The 25,668-nt window shown below is 41.8% G+C and overlaps 1 protein-coding gene across 1 annotated transcript in view; it reads right to left on the bottom strand.

Moving 5' to 3' along the window:
* The window catches only part of MPZL1 (myelin protein zero like 1), a 62,173-nt gene that overhangs the window by 22,546 nt on the left and 13,959 nt on the right, over positions 1-25,668 (bottom strand). The gene's annotated exons all lie outside the window — the stretch shown is intronic.

The raw sequence follows: 25,668 nt of genomic DNA, 5'->3' as shown, positions 1-25,668 counted from the left end.
CATGAATACCACTGTGCATATTTATCAGAGGACAAAGAAGAGATACAAGAACATTACAAGATATATACAGTAATCCATCGCCACTGTGTACTATACATTTCTGGCAGAATATTATATACAGGTACCTCCTACAAACAGGATGAACTGCTGAGAGCCTGAGATTTTTGGTTTTTAGTAAGAAGATATTTTTACTAGTTCAGTTATACCTAATATTTATGTTTTCTTTTGAATTAACAGACTTTATTTTTCAGAGCAGTTTAAGGTTTGCAGAAAGTAGGGAGTTCCCATATACTCCCTCTTGCTTCCCCTAAGCCCCAGTTTCCCCTATTATTAACATCTTGCATTAGTATAGTACTAACGTCCAGAATATTCTTAGTTGGAATCATATAGTAAATGCAGCCTTTTCCGATTGGCTTCTCTCACTTAGCAATATTCATTTAAGCTTCCTCGTCATTTCATGGCATTGACAGTCCGTTTCACTTTATTACTGAATAATATCCTTTGTACAGATGTACCACAGTTTATCCATCCATCTACTGAAGGACATCATCATCCTTCTCTGATGGTCTATTTTTCATGTTGTGGAGGCCATATTTTTACTTCTTTAAATAGTTCTCATATTTACCTGCTACATTTCAATTTATATCAAGTTGATCTTTTCCCATCTTCCATATTTAAAGCAATTAAAACTGCTCTAGGTAAGATATCTATTTTAAAGCCATGTTTATTATTTAACTAAATAACCTTTTTCCTATAAGGTATTTAAGGTTTAAAAAAAAAAAGCATAACATTAGTGAAATCTTACCTACCACTGGATTTCAGTGTGAGATACATGTGTACTCAAGAACAGCTGATCATACTGGGTCACATTTTCATTTACCCATCGAGTTTTTTCAGTTAGCCTAAGCCCAGGAAGTAGTAATTAAAACGTCTATCACTTGGCATATAAAAATAGCTCTTTTTTCGAGCTCTGTAATCAGAGGCAACTGTAGGAATTATTAAGGACTGCTGCTAAAATAAAATACTCTTCACTCAAAAAGAGACCCTTTCATGGACTAAATGAAGGTTAGAAAGAAACTTATTTGTCCTAAACATGGAAACAATTAGAACTAATACAGAAAAGATTAAAAACACCCATTTTCAAAATAAGATTTTTTTTTTAAAGAAATAGTTGGGAGAGAATCCCTATCTACAGTGTTCCAATTACTCTTAATGTAACAGACCAGCAGAATAAGGAAGGGTATTGTCACCCGGGGCTGACGGTCATAGTCAGAATTTTTTCTTCCTGAGGTCTCAACTATGACTCCAGGCCACGGAGAACAAGAGTACTCCCCCATTCCTCCCAACCATCTTCCAAATGTTTATTCTCAGGACACAATGGGCACTTTTGGCCATTCTTCTAAATAAACTGATAGCCACACTGCATCAAGCAGATTTTTTTCTGCTAAAGAGGGTGGATTATTATTATAGGGAACAATGAATTATTATTCGTGGTCCAAACCTCAAAACAAGCCCTCCTTTTAAACAAGAAGCAAACAAAAGAGGTTCCTTGCTATTGTGGGTAGGCAGAAAAGCAGCCCCAGGGCACTTGAGTTCAAAATGAAGGACAAAGCACAAGACTGGACAATTTGACCAGTTTATTCCAGGAAGCAGCACTGGTTTGTAACCTTTATTTACTGTGTGTGATTCTGAATAGTTTTCTCCACTGAGATGAGCACTGCAAAGAAAGCCACAGTCTTTAAAGTCAATAAATAAAGTTTCTCAAGGATTTTCTCAAACCAGATACCACACAAGACCTGGCTGCAAGAACTGTTACCCTGAGATGTTATTTAAAGATGGAGCTAGGCCAAGTGCCCAAGTTTACAGTCATGGAATTTTGACCAAAAAGACCAATCAAATCTCTACATGGGCTTTTAGACAACATATTTAAGACAGACAATTTAATTCTGCTAAAGCTGGTCAATAAACAAGTGGTTTTTAAAAACAACAACAACATACCATCACTCTTTGGCTAATTTGGACATGCAGCTCTTAGAGCCAGGAAAATGAATTCCAACTCCAACCAATCATCTAGTTGCAGAAAAATAAAATAACTCCACACATAGCTAACTTCCTCTTATCCCTGGCTCTCTTTCTCCTGTTCTTGTCATAATTCTTGGAGATTCCGTCAGTCATAGGAAGAACCTTCCAAAACCCTGGTCTCTTTGTTTATCTTCTCTTCTCCAATAACCTTATCCTCAGGCCTGTCCCAGCTACTAATTTCCATAATCATACCCTAGCCCCCGGCTTCTCAACGGTGGCACTATTGACAATCCAACGGTGGCACTACTGACAATCAGGCCAGATTATTCTTTGCTGTGGGGGCTCTCCTGCGCATTATAGGATGTTTAGCAGCATCCCTGACCTCTACTAAATGTCTGTAGCATCTTCTCCTGTTCCAGTTCTGACAATCAAAGATGTCTTTAGACAACTGCAAATGTCCCCTCCTCAGGGGCAAATTGCTCTGGTTGAGAATCATTGCCCTAGATCCTATCATTAAAACCTGCGCCTCCTCCACAATCTTAATTTCTGGCTCTCTACTCTCTGATTGGCCACCTCTGATCCTTCCAGATCTTTTCCTCCAATACCCTGATTTTATCAATCCTTCAGCCACCATGGAACCCAGAATCCATCAGTCCTCCCCAATCCTTTTACTGTCCCATCCCCAGCATGTCTCCATCTGTCCCACTCAGGGGAGATCCACGATGCAGCACGGGACTCATTCCCTGGCTGCACCGTCAGTTCCCTTGCCTCGCTCTCCCATCAGCGCATTCACCGGACCAGACCTCAACTCTGGTTAAGTCCACTTCTCTATCCATTCTGCATCTCTACCAGGGCAGCTAACCATAGCTGGAGAAAAGCACACAATCCCACTGACTAGTTTCACCTTAAATTCACGACCACTAACTTCAAAGAGGACTCTTCACAGTGCCCAGCAATCCTCCCACATTTCCCTACTCCATCTAGGCTCCACTCTCCTAAATGACTATTTTATAGCTTCCTCTCCCACCTCAACTGCAGACCTCCCCCTGCTTCTCTCCCTCAGCTGATGACTGCGCTTCCTGTTTCCCTAAGAAAACAGAAGCAATCAGAAGAGAACTTCTCTGCATCCCCAACCACATCCTACCCGTCTGCATCTGTGGCCTGTCTTCCTATGTGGGAACCGTCTGCAATCCTCTCCACTGTGCACTGGGTCTCATCTTCTCTCACCCACCGAGGGACACGGACCCAGCAACTCTCTCTTTCTCTCCTGAATTTTTCATTCTCTTCTGAGTTACTGCCATCAGCCATGGAATTATTTACATTTATATCCCAACTTTAGGGGGAAAAAATCTTGACCCTGCCTCACCCCTCGGCTAAGATCCCTTTGCCCTCCTCTAATTTATATATCTTGTAAGGACTGTCTATAGTAACTGTGCGGTCTCCCTCCTCCCACTGTCTCCTGAATAAACCCGATTCAGACTTTCTTCCCGAGTACTTCACTAAAACTGTTTTTGTGAAGGAATCCAATGACCTCCATGCAGCTAAATTGACAGTTAATTCTCAAATCTCATCTTACTGATCAACCTACATTAGATACAACTGATCACTCCCTCTTTGGAACAATTTTTTTTTTTTCCAATTTGGCTTCTGAAACATCACTCCCTTTTCATTCTCTCATCTCAGAAGTCCCCCTGACCTCCATATGTGGGAAAGTCCCAGATCATCCCTCTGACCTCTTATCCAGTCATTCTCTTGGTGACCTCATCTAGTTTCAGTGCTTTAAATACCTCCTAAATGCCGATGACCCCTGTACACACACACACACACACACACACACACGTGCAAATGTATACAAATGTTTACCCAACGACATCACTTGGATCTAACTGGCATACTAAATTTAGCCATGTCAAGACTGAACCTCTGAGTCCCACCTCCAAACCTGCCCTTCCATGGGCTTGTCCATTCCAATAAATGACGACTCCAGCCTTCCAGTGGCTGAGGCCAAAATTCTGGACCCCTCTCATTCTCACAATTTACCTCGAAGCCCTCACAAAACGTGTCTCTGCTAAAAACATGTCTAGAAATTGATCTCTCCATGCTCTTTCAAAGCCACCATCTTGGTCCACGCCACCATCATCTTTCACTCAGGTTATTTCCGTGACTTCCCAATCAGCTGGTTCTCTCTTCCACCCTCACTCACTTACAGCCAATCCACGGAGAGGCCAGAGAGATCTTGGTGAAATGCACGTTGTATGTTTCCACTCCTCTGCTCAAAACCCTCCAAGGGTTCCCCACATTAGCCAGGATCAGGTCTAAGTCTTCACAGTGGCCCACAGAGCCCAATGTAAGCTAGCCCCCAGCCACTTCTCAGACTTCATCTCCTACGCGTCCCCTCATACATGCTGAGCAGTCACCCTGTCACCTTGCTGCTCCTCTGCCTGTGATGAGAGCTCCCAGAACAGAGAATGCTACAGACAAGGAGACAGGAAGGCATGAGGCCATGAAGAGCATTCAACTGAGAGACCTGCTGGGCGTCAGGTACTCTGTACAGCTGATCTCAGGGAGAAGTTTCAGCAAAGACCAGGTACTTAAAACGGCATGTGGGGACGTCTCCGGTGGTGGTCCCATGGTAAAGAATCCACCTTCCAATGCAGGGGACACAGCTTCCATCCCTGGTTGGGGAACTAGGTTCCCACATGCCATGGGGCAGCTAAGCCCGTGCACCTCAGAGAAAGAGCCCGTGTACCACAAACTACAGCGCCCTGGAGCCTGTGTGCCACAACTAGAGAAGAGAAAACCTGCACGCCACAACTAGAGAGAAGCTCACACATCACCGTGAAAGACCCCGCGTGCCACAACTAAGATCCGACACAGTCAAAAAAATAATAATAAATAAATAAAATTAAAAAAAAAAACTGCATGTGGTTACCACACACATCGTGGAAGCCCGAAGTGCTTACAGCAGTTTCTGATCAACTGAGATGAGCGCGGATGACAGCTAGTCAGAAAGCTGCTCCTGTGTGGGGAGAAGGGAAAGGAAAGCACAGATCTCCCTCTCAGACTACATTCCACGCAGCCCAAGCCAGGGGTAAATTCACTGGTTTCTTAAACAACTGGAAGTGGTTTGCTTTGTCAGCCTTTTCTTTTGTCTTCTTTTCTTTTTAGTGATTCGGAGTATTAAGGAAGTATACAGTAAAATTATTGTGGCATTCAGATGGCTTGCCTTCAGAGTCATAAAACAGAGTTTTAATGGGCTAGTTAAAATGGCTAAAGAATGCAAATATAAAGAACACTGAGACATGGAGAAACTATTGTTCTAATCCACGTCATCCCATGTCACTGGAGACTGGCCTGAATCAGATACAGTCTGAATAAGACATTACATAGATTTCTTTTAGGCTTCAGATTTGTAATTATGGTATAGTGGCAAAAATCACTGTAACAAGTATTAAAACTTTAGTTTAAAAATTCATTGATAGAGGGTAGAAGTCTCCTGTTGAACCCTGAAAAAACCAATTGTCTCCGTTATAAAAACATAGAAATGAAATGAAATAAGTAAAAAGATTAAGTGATATACACGTTTTCACAACTGGCCAACTCTGGATTCTGAGTTACATTTTAACTTACAGATAAACTTCAGAATGGTTCACGGGAGCTGAGGTTACTTTCTTCCTGGGGAAGAAATCTTGCTAAGTTATGCTAGAGTTCAAACAGCAAGAAAACATATAAACAAAAACAACTCTTTTTCTGAGGTGCTCTGGGAAATAAATTTCTAAAATGCACCATGTTGCCCAAAAGTATCACTTAGAGAAGTGATAATGACCCTCAAAGCAGGAGATCAACTGAAATGAAAAAAGCCGGCAGAATCATTTGACAAGTAATCAAAGTCTGTGAAATCAACTCATTAAGGGCCATTTCTTCCGTAGTGAAATATGATACCCAAAACTTGATATTCATCCATTTTAGAATGGAAACCTGAACAGTTTAGGAGAAAAAGCGCAGGAGGGTGGGGATGGAGGGAAGCATGCAAATACAGAATACAAGCAACATCCATCAAAACCACGAAGAAAAAAAGCAAATTCAAGAATGGTTTGGGACTTCCCTGGTGGCACAGTGGTTAAGAATCTGCCTGCCAATGCAGGGGACATGGGTTTGAGCCCTGGGCAGGGAAGATTCCCACATGCCGCAGAGCAACTAAGCCCATGAACCACAACTACTGAGCCTGCACTCCAGAGTCTGAGAGCCACAACTACTGAGCCCATGTGATACAACTTCTGAAGTCTGTGCGCCTAAAGCCCGTGCTCCACAACAAGAGAAGCCACTACAATAAGAAGCCCACGCACCGCAACAAAGAGTAGCCCCTGCTCGCCACAACTAAAGCCCACACACAACAAAGACCCAACAAAGCCTAAAAAAAAAAAAAAAGTTTGCCCAGAGGGCTATTTCCTGACATCATCTATTTCAATATTTTAAATTATTGAAGTAATACAATGTCAATCATGTCTCCCAACTAACATGTCAGGATGACCTTCATGCCAGTAAATTCAAACTCTGATACCACAAAATCATTTAAAATACACTGGAGTAGCATTATTATGAACGAACAAACACTTTCATGGCCTGGTTTAAAATAACAGAGGTCTCGTTATTGTTGAAGCAATTTCCTATCATGTTTACTGCTGGGTCCATGTGCAGTACCCTAGTTTGTAAAAACCTTACCCTTTTAACAAACGCTGTTAAGGTTTTCCTTGAATTAAAAGGCTTTTGTTTTGACTTTTTTAAAAAAAACCACTTCGATGTTACCAGTATATTCCCCTCTTTAAAAGAGTACAATCAATTTATTCATACAGCTTTCCAACCAATTTCTTATTTGCTGTTGGTACACAGCGATAGGCTGATGTTGTAATATCTCCTAGCACAAGGGTAAATATGACCTTTTAAAACATAGTAGGGACTTCCCTGGTGGTGCAGTGGTTAAGAATCTGCCTGCCAATGTAGGGGACACAGGTTTGATCCCTGGTCTGAGAAGACCCCACATGCCGAGGAGCAACTAAGCCCATGTACCAAAAGTACTGAGCCCGAATGCTACAATTACTGAAGCCCGCATGCTTAAGAGCCCGTGCTCCGCAACAAGAGAAGCTACCTCAACGAGAAGCCCACACACTGCAATGAGGAGTAGCTTCCCCTTGCCACAACTAGAGAAAGCCCAAGCGCTGCAACAAAGATCCAATGTAGCCAAACATAAATAAGTAAATAAAATAAAATCTACAAATTGATGTTTACAAAAAACATCGTAAAAGAGAGGTACAACAGAGAACACCAAACATAGCATTCAGACCCGTGGTTCTGATTGCAACAACGTGGACAGGGCAGGATGTGTGCAGCACACACTGCTGGCCATGTTGAACTTCCTAGGCCAGGTAGTTGAGGGCATGGGAACTTGTATTTTAATGTGTACTCTGCGAAGTGTATCCACGTGTCTGCGCACACACACATACACTCTTTCTTTTGTGTATATTTTGTCATAATAAAAACTGTTTTTTTTTTAAAGAGAGAAAGGAAGACATCAGTAGGTGTTAAGAGATTTACTTCTTTAATTCCCCAATGCGCCAGTGACAGCACCCAGCACGTGATTCCCTCCCAGCGCAGCTGTGACTCCTATAATCGGGCTGGATAAATGGAAGCCAACAGATGACGCATGTCGCATGTCGCTGGAATCGACACCGGTGTCGAGTCAGAGGCCTCACGCCTCGCTCCGCACCGGGCCACTGTGCAGCTGACAGGGGCTGCTTTCTGCCATGCATCAGGGCTACTCTGGACCTGCCTCAGCTGGATGGCACAAAGATAGGGGAGGCTACAAAAATATACTCTATTCAACAAGCCATAAACATTAATAAATCTAGCTTTTCATTTGCCAGGAACGCGCTCTTCCGTACTCTTTGTCTGAAGTTATGCTTCAGGCCACAATCTAAAAGTGACTTCCTCCCCGTGTCTGCCCCACATCCCTCACCCTGTGCCCCTTTACATCCTGCCTTTCCCGTCAAGGCACCCTTCATGCTCTACGGGAGGGACCCAGCTGCCTGCAAGCAGAGGAGGGCCGGGGGCTGTGTCCACCTTTTTCACCAAGCCACCCTCTTTTTACCTTGCAAAACCCTGCCCCTGTCAGTGTGCTCGACAAACACTTGTCTGGATGTTGGAAAATAATGAATGAAAGAAGGACAGATGAATAAAGGAGACCAACCTCAACTCTTTTAAAATCAGCCATAAAAAATTACCCTTGCTTCACAATCAATGGCTCCAGCATAATGCCCAACGCAAAAGGAATTTCAAAGATTACTCAGGGTCAAGTCTGAATGCTGATATCACCTTCGAGGAAGTTGAGACAGGTTTCCTCCAACAGTCACCTTCCTATTCTGATGAGAAAATCCTAAAGGTGACTCATCTTTTGAAATGTTCCATTAAAAACAAAAAAAGTTATGTACTTTTACTAACACACAGGATTACCAAATTCCTCTCAGAGTTGATTCCTTCCACTCATGACCGATGGCCAGCTGGCCCCATCTCTATCCTTAACCTTTTTTGCACCAACAAAGATCTTTCTGTTTCTCAAATGAGAGATATTCAAAAGGTCCTGAATCAGGCCAGTCATTGAACTGATCACTTGACTCCTTAAAGCCCTGGCATTTTTTGTTTGCCCTCCTCTATGTAAGTACTGTTCATCTTTCTTTCCTGCTACGGCTTTCCTTCTTTCAATCAACCATTATTCTTTTAAACCATGTTGGGACTCGGCTCCTGCCCTTAATGGACTGACAGTCTCGTGGAGACAAATGAACAAACATCTGCAGTGGCAGAGGCACCGTGCCTGGCCCCTGGGATGCACCCAGGGCTGTGCAGAGACAGGGCACAGATTCCACTAAAGACCAGTCTCCAAACAGTCAAGCAGGCAACACAAACACCACAGGTGCAGTCAACCTGAACTGTATCATTTGTGGCCAAATATTTGTCCAAACATTTCTCAGTTCTTAGCAAGCAGATGAAAAATAAGACACTTTTGCTAAGAAATCAGGTCATTTTACTTCCGACAGATTACAGCGGACTGAAATGCTCAGCATAAAGAACATGTTGAAAGCTCTGGGGGCGTATCCGTGGATGAAAGAATAGCACTCTCACGCGCTTTATACTTCGCAGGTGCTGAAAAGGCATATCAAAAGTTCCGCTCAAGCCAAAGACCACTGTACTGTAAATCTGTATTTGAGTTCTCAAATTTATTTTACCAGAAGGCCTACAGTATGTTGGAAGATATTTGAACCAAAATGTAATCCAAACCAGAAAAGGCTAACACAAAATATTACAGGAACAGTAAACCAAAAGATGGTAAAGTACACGCCTATGGCCGATGGCAAGAAGGGTATTCCTTGTCTCCAAAACAAGACAAAAAGAAAAGGAGCAATGGACAAACCACAGCTTATTAAGTGCTCACTATGGGTTAAACATTATTAAACTATTGTACATTTATTATTTTTCAACATCACTGTTGGGTATTACCTATTGGATGGAAGCTCAGAGAGGCTAAGGAACTTGCCCAAGTGCAAATGTGGAGCCAGACGTTGAATCTAGGACCCTCTGCCTCCAAAGCCTAGCTCTTTTCACTATGCTGATTATCAATCTTTAACACATTCCTTTATCCAAACAAAATCTTATGGGAAACCCAATATATAATGGAGACAGAGGTAGTTTTCATATACAAGTCAGACAAGAAGTACTGAAATACTTCTACTCAAAACTTAAATGTCTCAGAAGTAGAATAGAGCACAATGGTTCTCAACCTTGGTTATATTTTGGAATCACCTAGAGAGCTTTGAAAAATAGTGATGGCTACTGAAACTACTCTGTATGATATCGTACCAACGGATATATGTCATCATACATTTGTCCAAACCCACAGAACGTACAATACCAAGAGTGTACAACACCAAGAATGTAAATGATGGACTCTGGGGGATTGTGATGTCAATGTGGATCCACCCATTGTAATAAATGTACCACTCTAATGGGAGATGTTGATAAGGAGGGAGGCTACACATGTGTGGGGGGCAGAAGGAATATGGGTATATGGCTATATGACCTCTCAATTTTTCTATGAAAAAATAAAGTCTATTTAAAAAAAATACTGGGACTTCCCTGGCGGCACAGTGGCTAAGAATCCACCTGCCATTGCAGGGGACACAGGTTCGATCCCCGGTCCAGGAAGATCCCACATGTCATGGAGCAACTAAGGCCGTGCACCACAACTACTGAGCCTGCACTCTATAGCCACAACTACTGAGCCCACATGCCTTAACTACTGAACCCCGAGTGCCTAGAGCCTGTGCTCTGCCACAAGAGAAGCCACCGCAAGGAGAAGCCCCTGCTTGCCACAACTAGAGAAAGCCGGCACACAGCAACAAAGACCCAATGCAGCCTAATTAATTAATTAATTAAAAAACACTGATGCCTAGGTCCTGCCCCTGCTCCCAGGGATTCTGATTTAATTAGTATGGGGTGTGGCCTAGGCCTCAAGATTTCTAAAAGGCCCTCAGGTGATTCAACACTTGTAACCATTATCCAGCACACCAATGAGATGCTGCACACTAGTTATGATACTCTGATAAAAAGACCATGCCTGAAGCAGACGAGCCAAGCCTTGCCTGGCATTTGACTGAATGTAGCTATAGGCACGTTGACTTTTGAAATATAAAGTAGTGCACATGCATGGACCTGAATTTTTCAAAAGACTGGGGCAATGGTCTACTACCCTCTTAATCAAACGCACAGTTACAAGTTTAAACGTATACACAGAAATCACAAAAACGTGCTTTATTCTGGAGAATGCATTGGCTGCCAGAGTTAACATCACGGTGATCTGCAAAGTCTCCAAATTATGTATATAACTTCATGCTTGGCATGTTGTTCCTTATTATTATTTTAATGGTTAAAAATATACTTTAGAAACAAACAAAATGTACACCAAACATTTGGAAATTCTGAAGCACTGTTCCTGAAATCCCCTAGAAGCCTACTGAAGAGAGCTTGAAGAGCACTTCTCTGCTCGGTTTATGAGAAGTTCAGATTTACTGTAAGTGTGTAAACCAGGATCTGCTGCCATAGCAACCTGAAGCTGGGCAAACAGACCAACCACATTTTAACCACACAGGGGAAGTGAATTAAACGAGGGAGGAAATACTTCCACCTTTTTAGGGCCATAGGTACAGCCAGAGCTGATCTTCTACCTGGCAATTCTTTGGGCATGTTCTTAATTAAATGCAAATCTGTCCATGCTAATTTCTTATTTAAAACCCAGTTTAAGAGCTCCCTTATTGGGACTTCCCTCGTGGTCTAACAGTTAAGAATACAACTTACAATGCAGGGGATACGGGTTAGATCCCTACACTAGAGAGCCTCTGTGCCACAAATAGAGAGCCCGCATGCTGCAACTACTGACCTGCACGCTCTAGAGCCCGCACACCACAATGCAAGATTCTGCATGCTTGCAACTAAGATCTGATGCGGCCAAATAAATATATACTTAAAAAGTTCCCTTACTGCTTCCAAGCTTTCCAAGTAACATTCCCCTCCCCACCCCCACCCCCACTTCCTGCTTTACATTTGGCGAGGGCTATTGCTGGTGAGCTGGTATCAGCTTGCTCTTGCTTCCTTCAACATGCCACGCAGTTGGCATACCTTTGGGCACTGTTTGGAATGAGGCCACCTCTGAAACCCTACAGAATCTTGAACCCACCTAAACAGGACTTCAGGAAAACCCTCCCTGATCTGACCACCTCTTGTGCCCTACTACTCAATATTTCTCGCGTGCCTCTCTACGGCTGCAGGCTACTGAAGCTACACCTTCCAGTGAGAGGCCAAAACGTTTTGATATTTAGTCCTGCAATTGTCTTGACCTCTGTTATGACTCGAGACTCCAAGGGATGGAACCTCACCTTACTTGGCTTGTGTGTGCCCAACACATGAGACAATTCCTGGTGATCGGAAAGTTCTCAAGGAACATTTAAAGAGTAAGCAAGACGGATATCAGCAGTATTTTTAGGATTCCTATAATGTGAAGCTTTGGTTAATGAAAAGTATAAGCACCTTCAAAAAAAATAATAAACTGAGGAAACCAAGTTGCCCTTAAATGGAAACCTAATCCCACTCAGTCAAACTCGCTCTGGCTCTTAGAAAACTGACAAAAGAGTCCAGATTAATCAGCACCAACTTACCAACACCTGAAATAGTTCAAAGTGTAAATGCTCACCCTTGGACAGAAGAAAAATACGAGACAAGAATGGAAATGGGTCCCCCCCTTTCCTGTTGAGATGAAGCCTTCCTTAAAATAAAACAAACAAAAAAAGACAATAATATCAATTAAATAACTTTTTTTTTTCTTTTGGCCACACCACGCAGCATGTGGGATCTTAGTTCCCCAACCAGGGATCGAACCCACGCCCCCTGCATTGGAAGCATGGAGTCTTAACCACTGGACCACCACGGAAGTTCAAATAACTCATTTATTGAATAGCAAATAAGTGCTACGTTCCATGGGGGATGCAGGCTCCTTAGATATTATGCATGAACATATACACACACAAGAAGGTATACAGCAAACACTGAGCACCTACTGTGTACAGGGTCTGGACACAAGGGAGGACACGGGAGAACAGCCCCCAAAAGAGGTTTTACAGGCTACCCTGCCTGTATTTTATTTTTTCTTTATACCACTTTATCGTCCCTAAAAAAGTTTCTACTAAAAAGTTCCTACTAAAGTATTGAAAAATGAAGAGGTCAGGGAGTGTTTTAGGAGAAATACACTTGAATTTTATCTGGACTGTTGAGAAGAATCAAGATAGGAAGAACATTTTGCAGAGACAGAAAAACAGGAGATGCTGTTTCCAAATGGACTGTGTAGATTAATTTGGCTGCAGCAGAAGAAAACTTTTAAAGTTGAAAAGGTAGGCTGAGAAGTTGGAACTTGATCCTGTGGGGAAATGGGCACCACTGGATATTTTTAAGCTGGGTGATAAGGTAAAAGTGGGCTTCTTGGCAGAGATGTGAAGAAACAGAAAAAGGAGGGAAAGGAGAGGCATTTAGAACTTTTTTTTCTCAATTTTTGCTTGGTTCACTTTGCTCGTAACACTGGACAAAGCAGAAAAATTTCTGAGAACGACTCACCCCTAAATCTTTCAAAAGCAATAATACTACTAAGAAACCAAATTATTTTCACATTTATAAACCTACAAACTGACTTTAGATTTGTGAGGGATATTTTTAAAAACTAAGTACTACATATATCTAACTTTGAAATAATAAGGAATTCTACTTGACCATATTTGTCACACGGTTGCCAAAAATTCCTTGAAGTTATTTTAACACCACAACCATTTTGATGAAACTCTTGCTAAAATGTATTATTTTTCTTCTGTCCTCATAAAAACATAATACAGTGAGTGAAGATTTGCAGAGAAACAATATTTATGTAGTTTTGAAGCATTCTGCCACAAGATAATTAATCACAAAGGGAAAAAACAGTTCCTTTACAGTAGAGAAATACGGCAGACACTGTCTGAACTTGGGATCAAAGTTAATGTCACTAATAATGTAACCCATTTGTAACCAACATCTCCTTATGTGATGCACTGAGAAGAACAGAACATTACTTCTGTGGTAGCCCTGCCAAATGTGCATAACTGAGTCATCAGACAAATCTGACGGAGGGACATTCTACTATATAACTGGTTTGTACTCTTCAAGAGTTAAAGTAAGGGATAAAAAGACTCAGGATGTGCTGCAGACTAAAGGTGACTAAAAAGGCACAACTGGACGAAACACACCATTCTGGATTTTCTTCTGCTAAAGCAGACTTTACTGGTGCAACTGGCAACACCCAAATAAAGTCTGATAATTACACTGTGGTTATATAAGGTGATGGCCTTTGTCTTTATTTATTTTGGCCACGCGGCACAGCTTACAGGATGTTAAGTTCCCCAACCAGGAACTGAACCCTGGCCCATGGCAGTGAAAGTTGCCGAGTCCTAACCACTGGACCACGAGGGAGTTCCCTTGTCCTTAGTATTTAAGAAATACACATGAAAGTATTTGAGAATAAAGGCATGCGTGCACACGCGCACGTGCACGCACACACACACACACACACACACACACACACACACAGTATTTAAGGATAAAGGATCAGCATTTCTGCTGCTCTCACATAGTTGAGAGACACACACATTAGGATTAAGAAAATGTAATAAAATGTTAACATTTGAAAAATCTGGTTGGAAGGTAGATGGTATTCTTTGCTTTCTTTTGCCACTTTTCTGTAAGTCTAAAATTGTATCGAAATAAAAATGGAACATAATACACTATTCTGTTGAATTTTTGGCTAATTCTTTGGTAACTCAGGACTTGTGTGGACATCAAGAATATAACATAATTTAGCGATATGCTCTGAGGCCACTCAGATATGTAGGGCTATTTGACTCCACCTAGCTGTCTCCAGCCATGACTATTTTTGAACTTTTGCAAATGCTTCTAATTTTCTTACAATTACCATTCCAATCAGGTAATTAGCTGTCAGCACTGCTCACTGCAGTTTGCCTTCAGCATTCCCTATTCCATCTCCTAATTAATTGCTCTAATCTCTTATGGGCTTGGAAACTCATCTAGTTCATGTTTATTTTACAGATGAAAAGACTCTAGTTCAGAAAGGGTAAGTAACTTACTGAAGGTATCCACTACCATCAAGAACAGAAAAAGGATTTGAACGATTCCAAAGCTCTTTTTGTGACATCATGCTAATTTGGTCAGTGTATAAAATAAGAGGAAATAGTCTCTTAATAAAGAACTGTGTTATACTGAGATCAGACTTGTGGTTGCCAAAGGGGAGGGGGGAGGGAGAGGGATGGACTGGGAATTTGGGGTTGGTAGATGCAAACCATTACATTTAGAATGGATAAACAATACAGTCCTACTATATAGCACAGGCAACTATATCCAATCTCCTGGAATAACCATAATGGAAAAGAGTATTAAAAAAGAATGCATGTATGTGCAAAACTGAGTCACTTTGCTGTACAGCAGAGATTGGCACAACACTGTAAATCAACTATACTTTAGTAAAAAAAAATTTTTTTAATTAAAAAAAAGAACCGTGTTACAAAGTAAGACTCAATAACTAGAAGGAATAGACTTGGTCATATTAATCTTAGCTGTCCTTTGGCCTTTTCTTTGCTTACCTTCAAGTGGCCAGAAAAGCCTGTGCAGCTTATCAGTGCTGGTATATTTCAAGATTTTCCCCTAAGCTTCTTCTTTATTTAAAAAAGCAACCCACATGTTTCAAAATTTTTGGATACTCTATCGCTTACTGAGTGGCTGGCTGAATCACCGAAAGTTTAGATTTTTACCCACTTATATTTATACAGGAGAGACAACAATATCACAAAACAGTAAGAGAAGGACACATGCTACCAAGTCACCTGTAACCAAATATAGTCTGAAACGTACAACAAAATTTTAGAGTACCTTGTTCCTCCAAAAGTATTTTTACAGATATTTTCAGATAACTGAAAGAATCTTCTGCCTCCTGACTTAACTGTAAACATCGAATGGAGTGAAAGCTCTGGAACTAATTCCTTGGGGTCATTCTCACCAGAGGACTGGCATCTATTCAAAGGCTTCTGGGTGGCAAGAACTGCTTAGAACAAGTCTGTCAAATGGTTGAAACTGCCATTTTGAGGAGGCTGGTATGAAATAACGTTCAAGCCATGTGACATTTTGAAATAATTTCCAAACCCAACTATGTATGTAAGTTACCAACAATGGGGGGAGTATTTAAGTAAATTTCATATATCTCTACAATGGAAGACCCTGGAATAAGAAAAGAATGAGGAAGTTCTTTAGTGCTGATATGAAATGATCTCCAAGACATATTATTAAATGAAAAAAGCAAAAGGTAGACACACCTTATACATATACAAAAATTAACTCAAAATGTATCATTGACTTAAATGTAAGAGGTAAAACTATAACACTCTTAGAAGACAACATAGTTTTCAGGTGTGACATCAAAAGCATGAGCAAAAGAAACAGTAGGTAAACTGGACTTAAAATTAAAAACCTTTGTGCCTCAAAGGCACAAAGAAAGGCATCAAGAAAGTCAACCCAAAGAATGGGAGAAAATACTTGCAAATCACCTATCTATTAAGGGACTTGTGTCCAAAATATTATTAATTCAATAATAAAAATTCAACATTTCTTAATTAGTTTATCCCACATGCTGCAGAGCGAGTAAGCCCGCGTGCCAAAACTACTGAAGCCCGTGCGCCTAGAGCCCGTGCCATGCAAGAGAAGCCACCGCACTGAGAAGCCCAATCACTGCAACGAAGAGGAGTCCCCACTCACCACATCTAGAGAAAGCCCACGCGCAGCAACAAAGACCCAACGCAGCCATAAATAAACAAACAGACAAACAAACAAACACAGTATAACAAGCATCAGGGAGGATGTGGAAAAATTACAACTCTCTACACTGCTGGTGGGAATGTAAAGCAGTGCAGCCCTTTGGAAAACAAACTGGCAGTTCCTCAGATGGGTAAACACAGGATTACCATATGACTTCACAGTTCTACTCCTAAGCAAGTATCCAAGAAAACTGAAAACATGCCCATCAACTGAAGAATGGATAAACACAGTGTGGCACCTCCATACAATGGAATCTTTTTTAGACATTAAAAAGAAATAAAATATTGGTACATGCTGTATCATGGAGGAACCTTGAAAACATAAGTGAAAGTTGGATGTGAAAGGCCCCACACTACGTGATTCCATCTACACAAAACTTCCAGAATGGGCCAACAGGGAACAGACTGTGGAGGCTGGGGGCAGAGGGGAACGGGGAGTGACCCCACTAGAGTACAGGGTTTCGTTATAGGGTAATGAGTATTCTAAAAGTGGGTAGCAGTGGTAGCTGTACTATTCTGTGAATTACTAAAGAAACATTGAATTCTATGCTCTAAAAGAATGAATTTCATAGTATGCAAATTGTATCTCAGTAAAGCCACTGTTTAAAAAAAACAAAGCAAGCTGTTAACAACAGTGTATGGGATGCTATGGTTTATAGATTTGCTCACATTTCCATAATGTATCTCTGGAAAGATACAATGTTAGAAAACTAACCTTGGCCGGCCTCAGCAAGGGGACTGGAGACGGAGGAAGATTTCTCATGATGTACTCTTTTTTTTTAACTTTTGAACTATGTCAATATAGTACTCTTCAAAATTTTTAATTAGAAATCAAGTGGAATTAGAAAATGTTTTTAATAGACTAGTTCCTTCCACTGGTTTGACAATGCAAAGCTCTGTGCAAAACAATACTCAGGGGCTGCAGATGGTAATGAGTTACTAAAAGTGGCATGAAATAGAAAAATTAGTAGTTTCCTTTTCTATACTATTTAATTCTAGCTTCATTAACTTTTCCCTTTTGGTCTTCTAACTCTTTATATCTCAGTGGCTCCCTGATGAAGTAATTTTCTGTACCTCTTTTATCTGGAAACTCAAACTGAACAAATTTCTTCTATATTGGATCAAATTCCCAAACTTGTTTAAAAAAAAAAACAAAAACCTATTTTAAAAAAAACTATGATAAAACCTCCCTCTACCAGACATTACACTTTAGAGGAAATTAAGACTAATAAGTCACCCTTAATTTAGGAATAAATTTAAGAATAAATGACCCTTAGGAAAAAGTCAAAAACAGTTTAGAAACACTACTTCCTAGATGCTCCACTCCTAAATTTCCATCCAAGTGGATTAAAACTGCCCTCTGAAAGCCATTGTCTATTTTTCACCAACCCTGTCACACTGCTAGTCCAGAAACAGGCTTCCAAAACCCCAGCTCTGCTCACAACTGGGGCAGAAGGAAATAGCCCTGTGTGATGAAGAAGTTCTCCCTTCCACTTACTTCCACACTGTCCAGCTGGAATCAGAGCATAGTTCTATACTTTGGAGAGTTCTATACTGTCGGTCTTATCTGATGTACTGGTTTATCCACACCCTTCTGTTGTTATGTCAATGTCACATACCCCCTTGATGACGTGGAGAGGTGAGAACTGCTTTACCAGGCTGCATGGCTGTGTCCATACAGCTCGACTCCCTAGCAGGGCACACAAAGCCCTTCAAAGCGTGGCTCCGGGTTGCCATTCTGGCCAGTTTATCACTCTCCCCTTCTCATCCCAGATCCTACATTTCTGCCACACCAAACTTCTAGCCCTTTTCCCAGCACAGTACACTGTTTAACAACAATATGCTTTATACATGCTATTCTTTTTGTCCATCTCCACCAACTCACTCACTCAAACTGGGTCAATGCCTGTGCTTCCTTTAAGGCAACACCGAGATAATCACCTCTGTAAAGTCTCCCCTAACTTGGGGTCTAATCGTAGGTATTTTTTCTGAAGTTTCAATGAATTTATATTAAAAAGACTTATAAAGTAATAAAAAAAATTAGGATAGTTCATAAACTTGAAGACACCACTGATGAAAAAAGACGTTATTTTATGTGTCACCAGGAATTAAAAATGCTGGCTCTGACTCAGCGGTGATTGTAAGGTACATCCCAATGTCAGAGATATTAAAATGTGCCAAACTGTCTTAAGATTGTAAAAATGTAGTAAACCACAAAGCTGAAAGGCACAGATGTTGTCTTCCATCTATCTGTTTACCTATAACACGTCTTGATTGTTATAGGTAAATTGTTTCCCAGTTTCTCCCAGATCTTCGGCATCTAAGATTTTGGATTTTACTCACATTTGTTTCTTCCCAATAATTAGCTCAAAACCTAAAACCTGAGATATGCAGTGTAAAATAAGAGTCCAACGTATCTGAATTTAAAAATAAGAGTTCCTGACATTTTTCCAAACAAGAAATGCAGGTGGCCACCAAGCACATGAAAAGACGCTTAACATCGCTAACTATTAGAGAAATGCAAATCAAAACCACAATGACATATCACCTCACACCTGTCAGAATGGCTATTATCAAAAAGTCTACAAATAACAAGTGTTGGCAAGGATGTGGAGAAAAAGGAACCCTCCTACACTGCTGGTGGGAATGTAAGTTTTTGCAGCCACTGTGGAGAACAGTATGCAGGTTTCTCAAAAACCTAAAAAGAGAACTACCATATGACCCAGCAATTCCACTCCTGGGTATATATCTGAAAAAAAACAAAAACATGAATTCAAAAAGGTGCATGCATTATTTACAACTGCCAAGACATGGAAACAACCGAAGTGTCCATCAACAGGTGAATGGATAAAAAAGATGTGAGACACACACACACACACACACACACACAGGAATACTACTTAGCCAAAAAAAGAACAAAATTTTGCCATTTGCACCAACATGGATGGACCCGGAGAGCACTATGCTATGTGAAATGTCAGACACAGAAAGGTCAATACTGTATGACAACACTTATATGTGGAACCTAAAAAACACAGCAAACTAGTGAAGATAACAAAAAAGAAGCAGACTCAGATATAGTGGTTACCAGTGGGGAGGCGAGGGGGTGGGGGCACATAAGGGTGGAGGAGTGGGAATTACAAACTACTGCGTATAAGATAAACTAAAGGATGTACTGTACGGCCTGGGGAATATCGCCAAAATTTTAAAATAACTGTAAATGGAAAGTAACCTTTAAAAATTGTATAAAGATAAAACTTTTTTAAAAAATCTGTTTAAAAGAAGAGAGTTCCTATTTATTAAGCATCTAATAAAGTGCAAAAAAGAATGTGATAAAACTTAGAAATCATTAATGCCATAAAAATAAAGCTTAAAAAAAAGCTTCTTTGCCCACAGTGACCCAGGCAATACCCAATATTTCAGCATCAGTGTTAACTCATATACACCGGAGATGTTAAATTTTTCAGCGTTTTTAAAAGATACACAGGATATGCCCTTGTATCCAGGGTTCTAAAAACATTCTTGACAGAATTTGCTGAATCTTCCATTTGCAACATTAGATTAATGTGACGTGGTGTTTCCTTAGTACAGAGACAACATTTTTGCCCCATGATATAAACAACGATAAGCACTTAAAAATATATTTGTAACAGAGACTCTGATGTCTGCTGACAACTTTCAAGCTGTTCCAATCCCCTTTCCTGAAGGCAAGCTGATGAGAAAACCCAGGTGATCCCTCCCTTGGAGCAGATGGCAAGCTAAAACCAAGCCCTGGCCCACAGCACAGACAGGAGCTCTGACGCCGGCCCTACAACCTAACCACAACAAAAGCAAAGCCAGTCTTATTTCCCTGTTCTTTCAAGCCACTTTTGGACCAGCTTGAGAAGCCTGCCCCACTCTTCCCAGAAAGCCTCATTATGCGACAAATCTTTTTCATACCTTCTTGGCACATATGTGTGGGGTGTCCATCTCCCCTCTGTGGTGTGATCACAGCAATATTTATTCTTCAACTGATGGCAGTAGATATTACTCTTACGATTTCACTCCCAATTTAAACACATTTCATGATGTAACTGCATAAAAATGTTTACTCACTATTGTAAACGGTCCATGACAAGGACTTTTATTAAGGCCTATATGTAAACTTATTTCAGACGGAGGAAGCAGGAAAACCATCTGTAGATGCTGAAGTTCCTACAGAACTCTTGGGGGGAATTTCCTGGCAGTCTAGCGGTTAGGACGTGGCGCTTTCAGTGCTGTGGGACTGGGCTCCATCCCCGGCTGCGGAACTAAGATCCCGCAAGCCATGTGCCCCTCCTCCCCCGCCAAAAAAAAAGAACTCTTGGCTTCATTTAGACATATTTTCTAATGGCTCTTATTTGTTTTACACTTCAAAAATTCTCCCCCTAGTAAGGTAAGCTTTTTACACGATATCTACAATTTATCTTGGGAAACCACCAGTGTGGCTATGCGGTCTGCAACTATAGCAGCCAGAGGGCTACCTGAAATAATAAGGAATAACGCACAACCTTGGGCAAAAACCTCTGGTGACTCAGCTTCTTCTCCTGTAAATACACTCTAATAATAGTATCTACCTCATAGGGTTATTACAAAAATGAAATGAGTTAATATTTATACAGGGCTTAGAAAAGTACATGGCCTATGATAAGCTCCATACATCCATCTGATACATAAGCAGCTGCAAGAACATTAAGGTATATTTGTGCAATGTGATGCTTCTGGACTATAAAAAGTATCTATCAAAATAAACAACAGCCTCTCTTTTCTCTGAAACACTACTGCATTAGTAAGGAGTCTAAAAATGTCAGTCCCATTTACTTCACGTGTATTAGTTATCTCTCCAAATGGACTCTAAGCACCCTGAGGGCCGAGGTCATTCCCACAGTCCTCTACTGTACCTGTCAAGCATTTTCACACTGTCAGGATCCCCAGGTGTACACGGAAATGCTAGTGGACTGGCCAGCTTTGAGAATGGTATAAAACAGTGCTGAAAGTAGAGGACGGAAAGGCTGCCCAGCCCGCCTCCATGAGATCTACTTTTTTTTGAAATGGAAGGTGTTCTAAAGTAATTTCTAAGTAAAGAATGTTTTAGCAGTTGTTGATGCAGAGTCCAGAGACAGAGGCCAAGTGAACCGGGATCAAGCAATGGGAAGTAAAACACTATGACTTGACCATTGGCAAGAAGAGGCATCATTACTTTCATCTATTTATACTCTGCCTAGTTATATGAAGGAGCCGACGTGGCTTCCTACACATACACACAAACATAAACATTAAATAAAACACGGAACCAGGAAAATATCCATTAAAAGACCAATATTGGGGGTAGTGTAACAGAACACATATATGCAGGAAATGCAGTCTACATACTGGCTAAAAGAAAGCTTTTCCTGGCCACCGTCTCCAGGAGAGACTTCTCATACACCTTCCATAGGGCACCCTGAGTCACGCATGGGGCATGCCTTCAGGAACGACTTGGGGCAGTGCAACAGTGAGTCAGACTCTCCCGACACCTTAAAAAAATGCTGATGACATTATCCCACAAGAGGAGTCAAAGCAAGCCATTGTGTAAGCAGCCAAAGCATGACTGTCCAAGTACAAAGCTAACCCAAGGACAGGACGTGGAACAGCTACAGAAATAAAGGGACTGCATATCGCTTGAATAACCCTTTACAAATATCACTTCCCTTAACTGGGCTCCTGATAAAGGTTGTCTGGTGAAACATTTCCGGTTATGTTCTTTGCCAATGTGGTCTGTGTTGATCATCAAAGGTAGATTCACATTCTTGACAGATCAAAGAACAAAGCAGGTTGACTGTAAAAGCTGAGGTGCCAAATCAAAGCTCTCACCTAGATGTGTGGCCATCTCGCCCACGGGTGGGAGGTGAGCCACAGGAATGCCCCTTGCAAGCAAGCAAGCAACAGCAGCACTTCTCTTAGTGAATGGCTTTGGGATTGCTCCAGTACAAAGTACAAATGACTGGTCACACTGCCAACTCCAGACCACAATGCACGGGCAATGTGATTTTAGTCCAGAAACTTCCCACAGTACTTGCTAACAGTCACCCAGCACAGTCAGCAGCTACACAGTTCGCAGGGCCCAAGGCAGGGGTGGGAGAGGGCTTGGTACGTGGATCAGGAGGGTAAGAGGACCCTGCTGAATTGCCCACCAAACCCCTTAGGGTGCTGCCAGCGTAGAGGGCAAGGTTTAATGGTTACCATGCTGCTCTACCCAAAGGCTCCCCAGCGCACCTGGGGCTGGAGAGCAGTGGGCCAAACACCCATCCCCAGGAGGCAAGGAGGCGAGCTTCCCAATGAGCTGAGGCTCTGAGCCCCCACACACCCCACTGTCTCATCAGACTTCACGTGTAAAACACATTCAAAGACTAAAATCATTAAGACTTTCAAGACGGTGACCTCAGAGCGTTAACCCCCAAGTTGGTTCTAAGGTCCTTCTGCACGTGAGGCCCGGTGTGACCACGCTGACTGCCGGCCTAGGAAGCTGGCTCCAACAGCCATAAAAAGGTCTGCAAAATGTTGTCGCAAAGCGTGTGACTTTGAATGATAAACCCTATCAACAAACCTATCGACTGAATGAGTTAAAAATGACATTCCATTCACATTTACAACTCTATCATATCAAACACAGTGCATGCTGGTTTAAAGTCACCACAACCACCACCTTAAAAATGACATTATCTAGAGTTTCTGCACTAATTACAAAATGAAACCATTATTCCTATCCTGACTATGGTAGGCGGATAACAGACTAGGGACTCCTTACTAGAATTCCTTCAGAAAATCCATGTGTATTTATTTTAAAAGTTGGAAAGTATCTTTTTCATTTGAAAGTTACTGTTACTATATCTGCCCATAAAACCACAATTAAGCAATATAGTCTTATGCTTCTATTCCAGGCTTTTGACATAATGGAAAACAAGAATAAAATGATCAGACTAATAGGTTTTGAAACCTTTCAGGAAAATGACATGCAACTTAAAATAGTTCCTGGGAATCCCTGGCAGTCCAGTAGCTAGGACTCGAGCTTCCACTGCCAAGGGCCCGGGTTCAATCCCTAGTCAGGGAAGTAAGATCCTGCAGTGAGGCGCACAGTTACGGCCAAAAAATAATAATAAGAAAATAAAATAGTTCTTGCCTCTGCAGAAAATAGAATGGAGTGGGCAGAAACAGGGAAATTGGTTAAGAAGTTACTGCAATAGTTCTGGCATAGAGCAGGGGTGACTTGGACCGGAGGAGAGAAGATAGAAAGAGAAATGGACAATCAACAGGGCTCCTTGCTGATAACTGACTATGGGAATGAAGAAAAAGAATACACCAAGAATAAAGGCTGAGTTTCTGGCTTGAGCAACTAGATAAACAAAGGTGCTTACAGAGCTAGAGATTTAACTGGGGCAAAGGAACAGAAATCAACCTACATTTTTGGAAATGTTGTGTCTGAGACGTCTATGAGACCTCCAAATGGAATCAAGTAGGGAATTGGATATGCAGGTCTGAAGCTCAGAGGCCTGGGCTGTGTATAAATTTCTGAAGTTACTAGCATACAGGTGATACAGTATTTAAAACCACAAAAGAAAATGCCATCACCTCAGAAAATACCGTAGTGAACGATGAGGGTCGGGCCTAAGCCTGGAGGAACACCACCCCACAAGACCAGGTGCGGAGAGAGGGAAGACCCTGCTGCAACAAGGTGGATGAAAGGCAGCAGACTGTGAGAGGGGAAGAAAACTAGAGAATGGGGTGGCAGGAAAGCGAAGCGAAGAGGAATGGCAGGGGTCTTGAACAATGACTACAGAAAAGGATCCAGAGAGCTTGGCAACTTGGGGTGCACAGGCAATCCTGACGTGAGACGTTTCAGTGGCGTGGAGGAGGCAGCCATGGAAGGGTGGGCAGGGCAGAGGTGTGTACAAAGACCGCAGGACAGACGATTTTTCAGAAATTTTGCTGAGAGTTGGTGCCTGGAAATGTAGCTAAGGAGATGTGGGACCAAGAAAGGATTTTTTAACAAAATTTTATTTACTTATTTGTTTGTTTATTTGGCTGAGTTGGGTCTTCACTGCTGCATGTGGGCTTTCTCTAGCTGCGGCGAGCGGGGGATACTCTTCGTTGTGGTGCGCGGGCTTCTCATTGCAGTGGCTTCTCTTGTTGTGGAGCACGGGCTCTAGGCGCACGGGCTTCAGTAGTTGTGGCATGTGGTCTCAACAGTCGTGGTTCGCAGGCTCTAGAGCGCAGGCTGAGTAGTTGTGGTGCACAGGCCTGGCTGCTCCACAGCATGTGGGATCCTCAATGAGCAGGGATCGAACCTGTGTCACCTGCACTGGCAGGCAGAGTCTTAACCACTACACCACCAGGGAAGTCCCAAGAAAGGATTTTTAAAGATTAGAAATTCTAGGGCTTCTTTATATTGTACTAAGAATGTCCTATGTTGTATTAAGAATGATGCAAAGAGAGGCAATGACTGAAGCAACACATGCTTGAGAAGATGAAGAGGTTGGCCAGCTGATTACAATGAAGGGACAGAAGGGCAAGGGAGGTAGGAGTACTTGCAAGGGAGTGATTAAAACAATGGACCATGGACTCCAAGCTGGAGACGAGAGAGGAGCAGCCAGGAAGTGACTAATGTAAATAAGAGAGTGGGAAAGCATCAGAAGTCTTAATGAGTTCCAGAAAGTGTTGCAGTGAGACTGTAAGGAGGTTGTGCTTGAAGAGTGGGATGAGATTTTGGAGTTGGTGCATTTTCTGGTGATGATGAGGCTCAGAGAAGACAAAAGGCAAGAGAGACGGCCAAGGCAGGAGATGTTCAGAGTGGTAAGAAACAACTGTTCAAGAGATGGCACGCACCCAGGCACCTCCTGCAGGGGACCGTGGGGATATGAAGAATGAAAGGGTAACGCCAGATTAACGGACAAACAAGTTGTCTGGCTGCACTCTCCAGGGATACAGAGGCTTAATGGGCTCCCTGAGGCTTCTTAGGGTGTCATGGCGATGCTTCTGGGAAGGCAGCACCTACTGAAAATTCCAGAGCTCAACCTGGACATTCGTATAAGGTAAATTATACCTTAGAGTTTTAGAAAGTTTTAATTTTTATTTTAAAAATTCAAAAAGCTCC

This window comes from Hippopotamus amphibius, chromosome 3 (genome assembly GCF_030028045.1).
Source record: "Hippopotamus amphibius kiboko isolate mHipAmp2 chromosome 3, mHipAmp2.hap2, whole genome shotgun sequence".
Taxonomy (NCBI): domain Eukaryota; kingdom Metazoa; phylum Chordata; class Mammalia; order Artiodactyla; family Hippopotamidae; genus Hippopotamus; species Hippopotamus amphibius.
The sequence above is the reverse complement of the archived record's forward strand: the minus strand, read 5'-3'. Positions and strand labels throughout refer to the sequence as shown.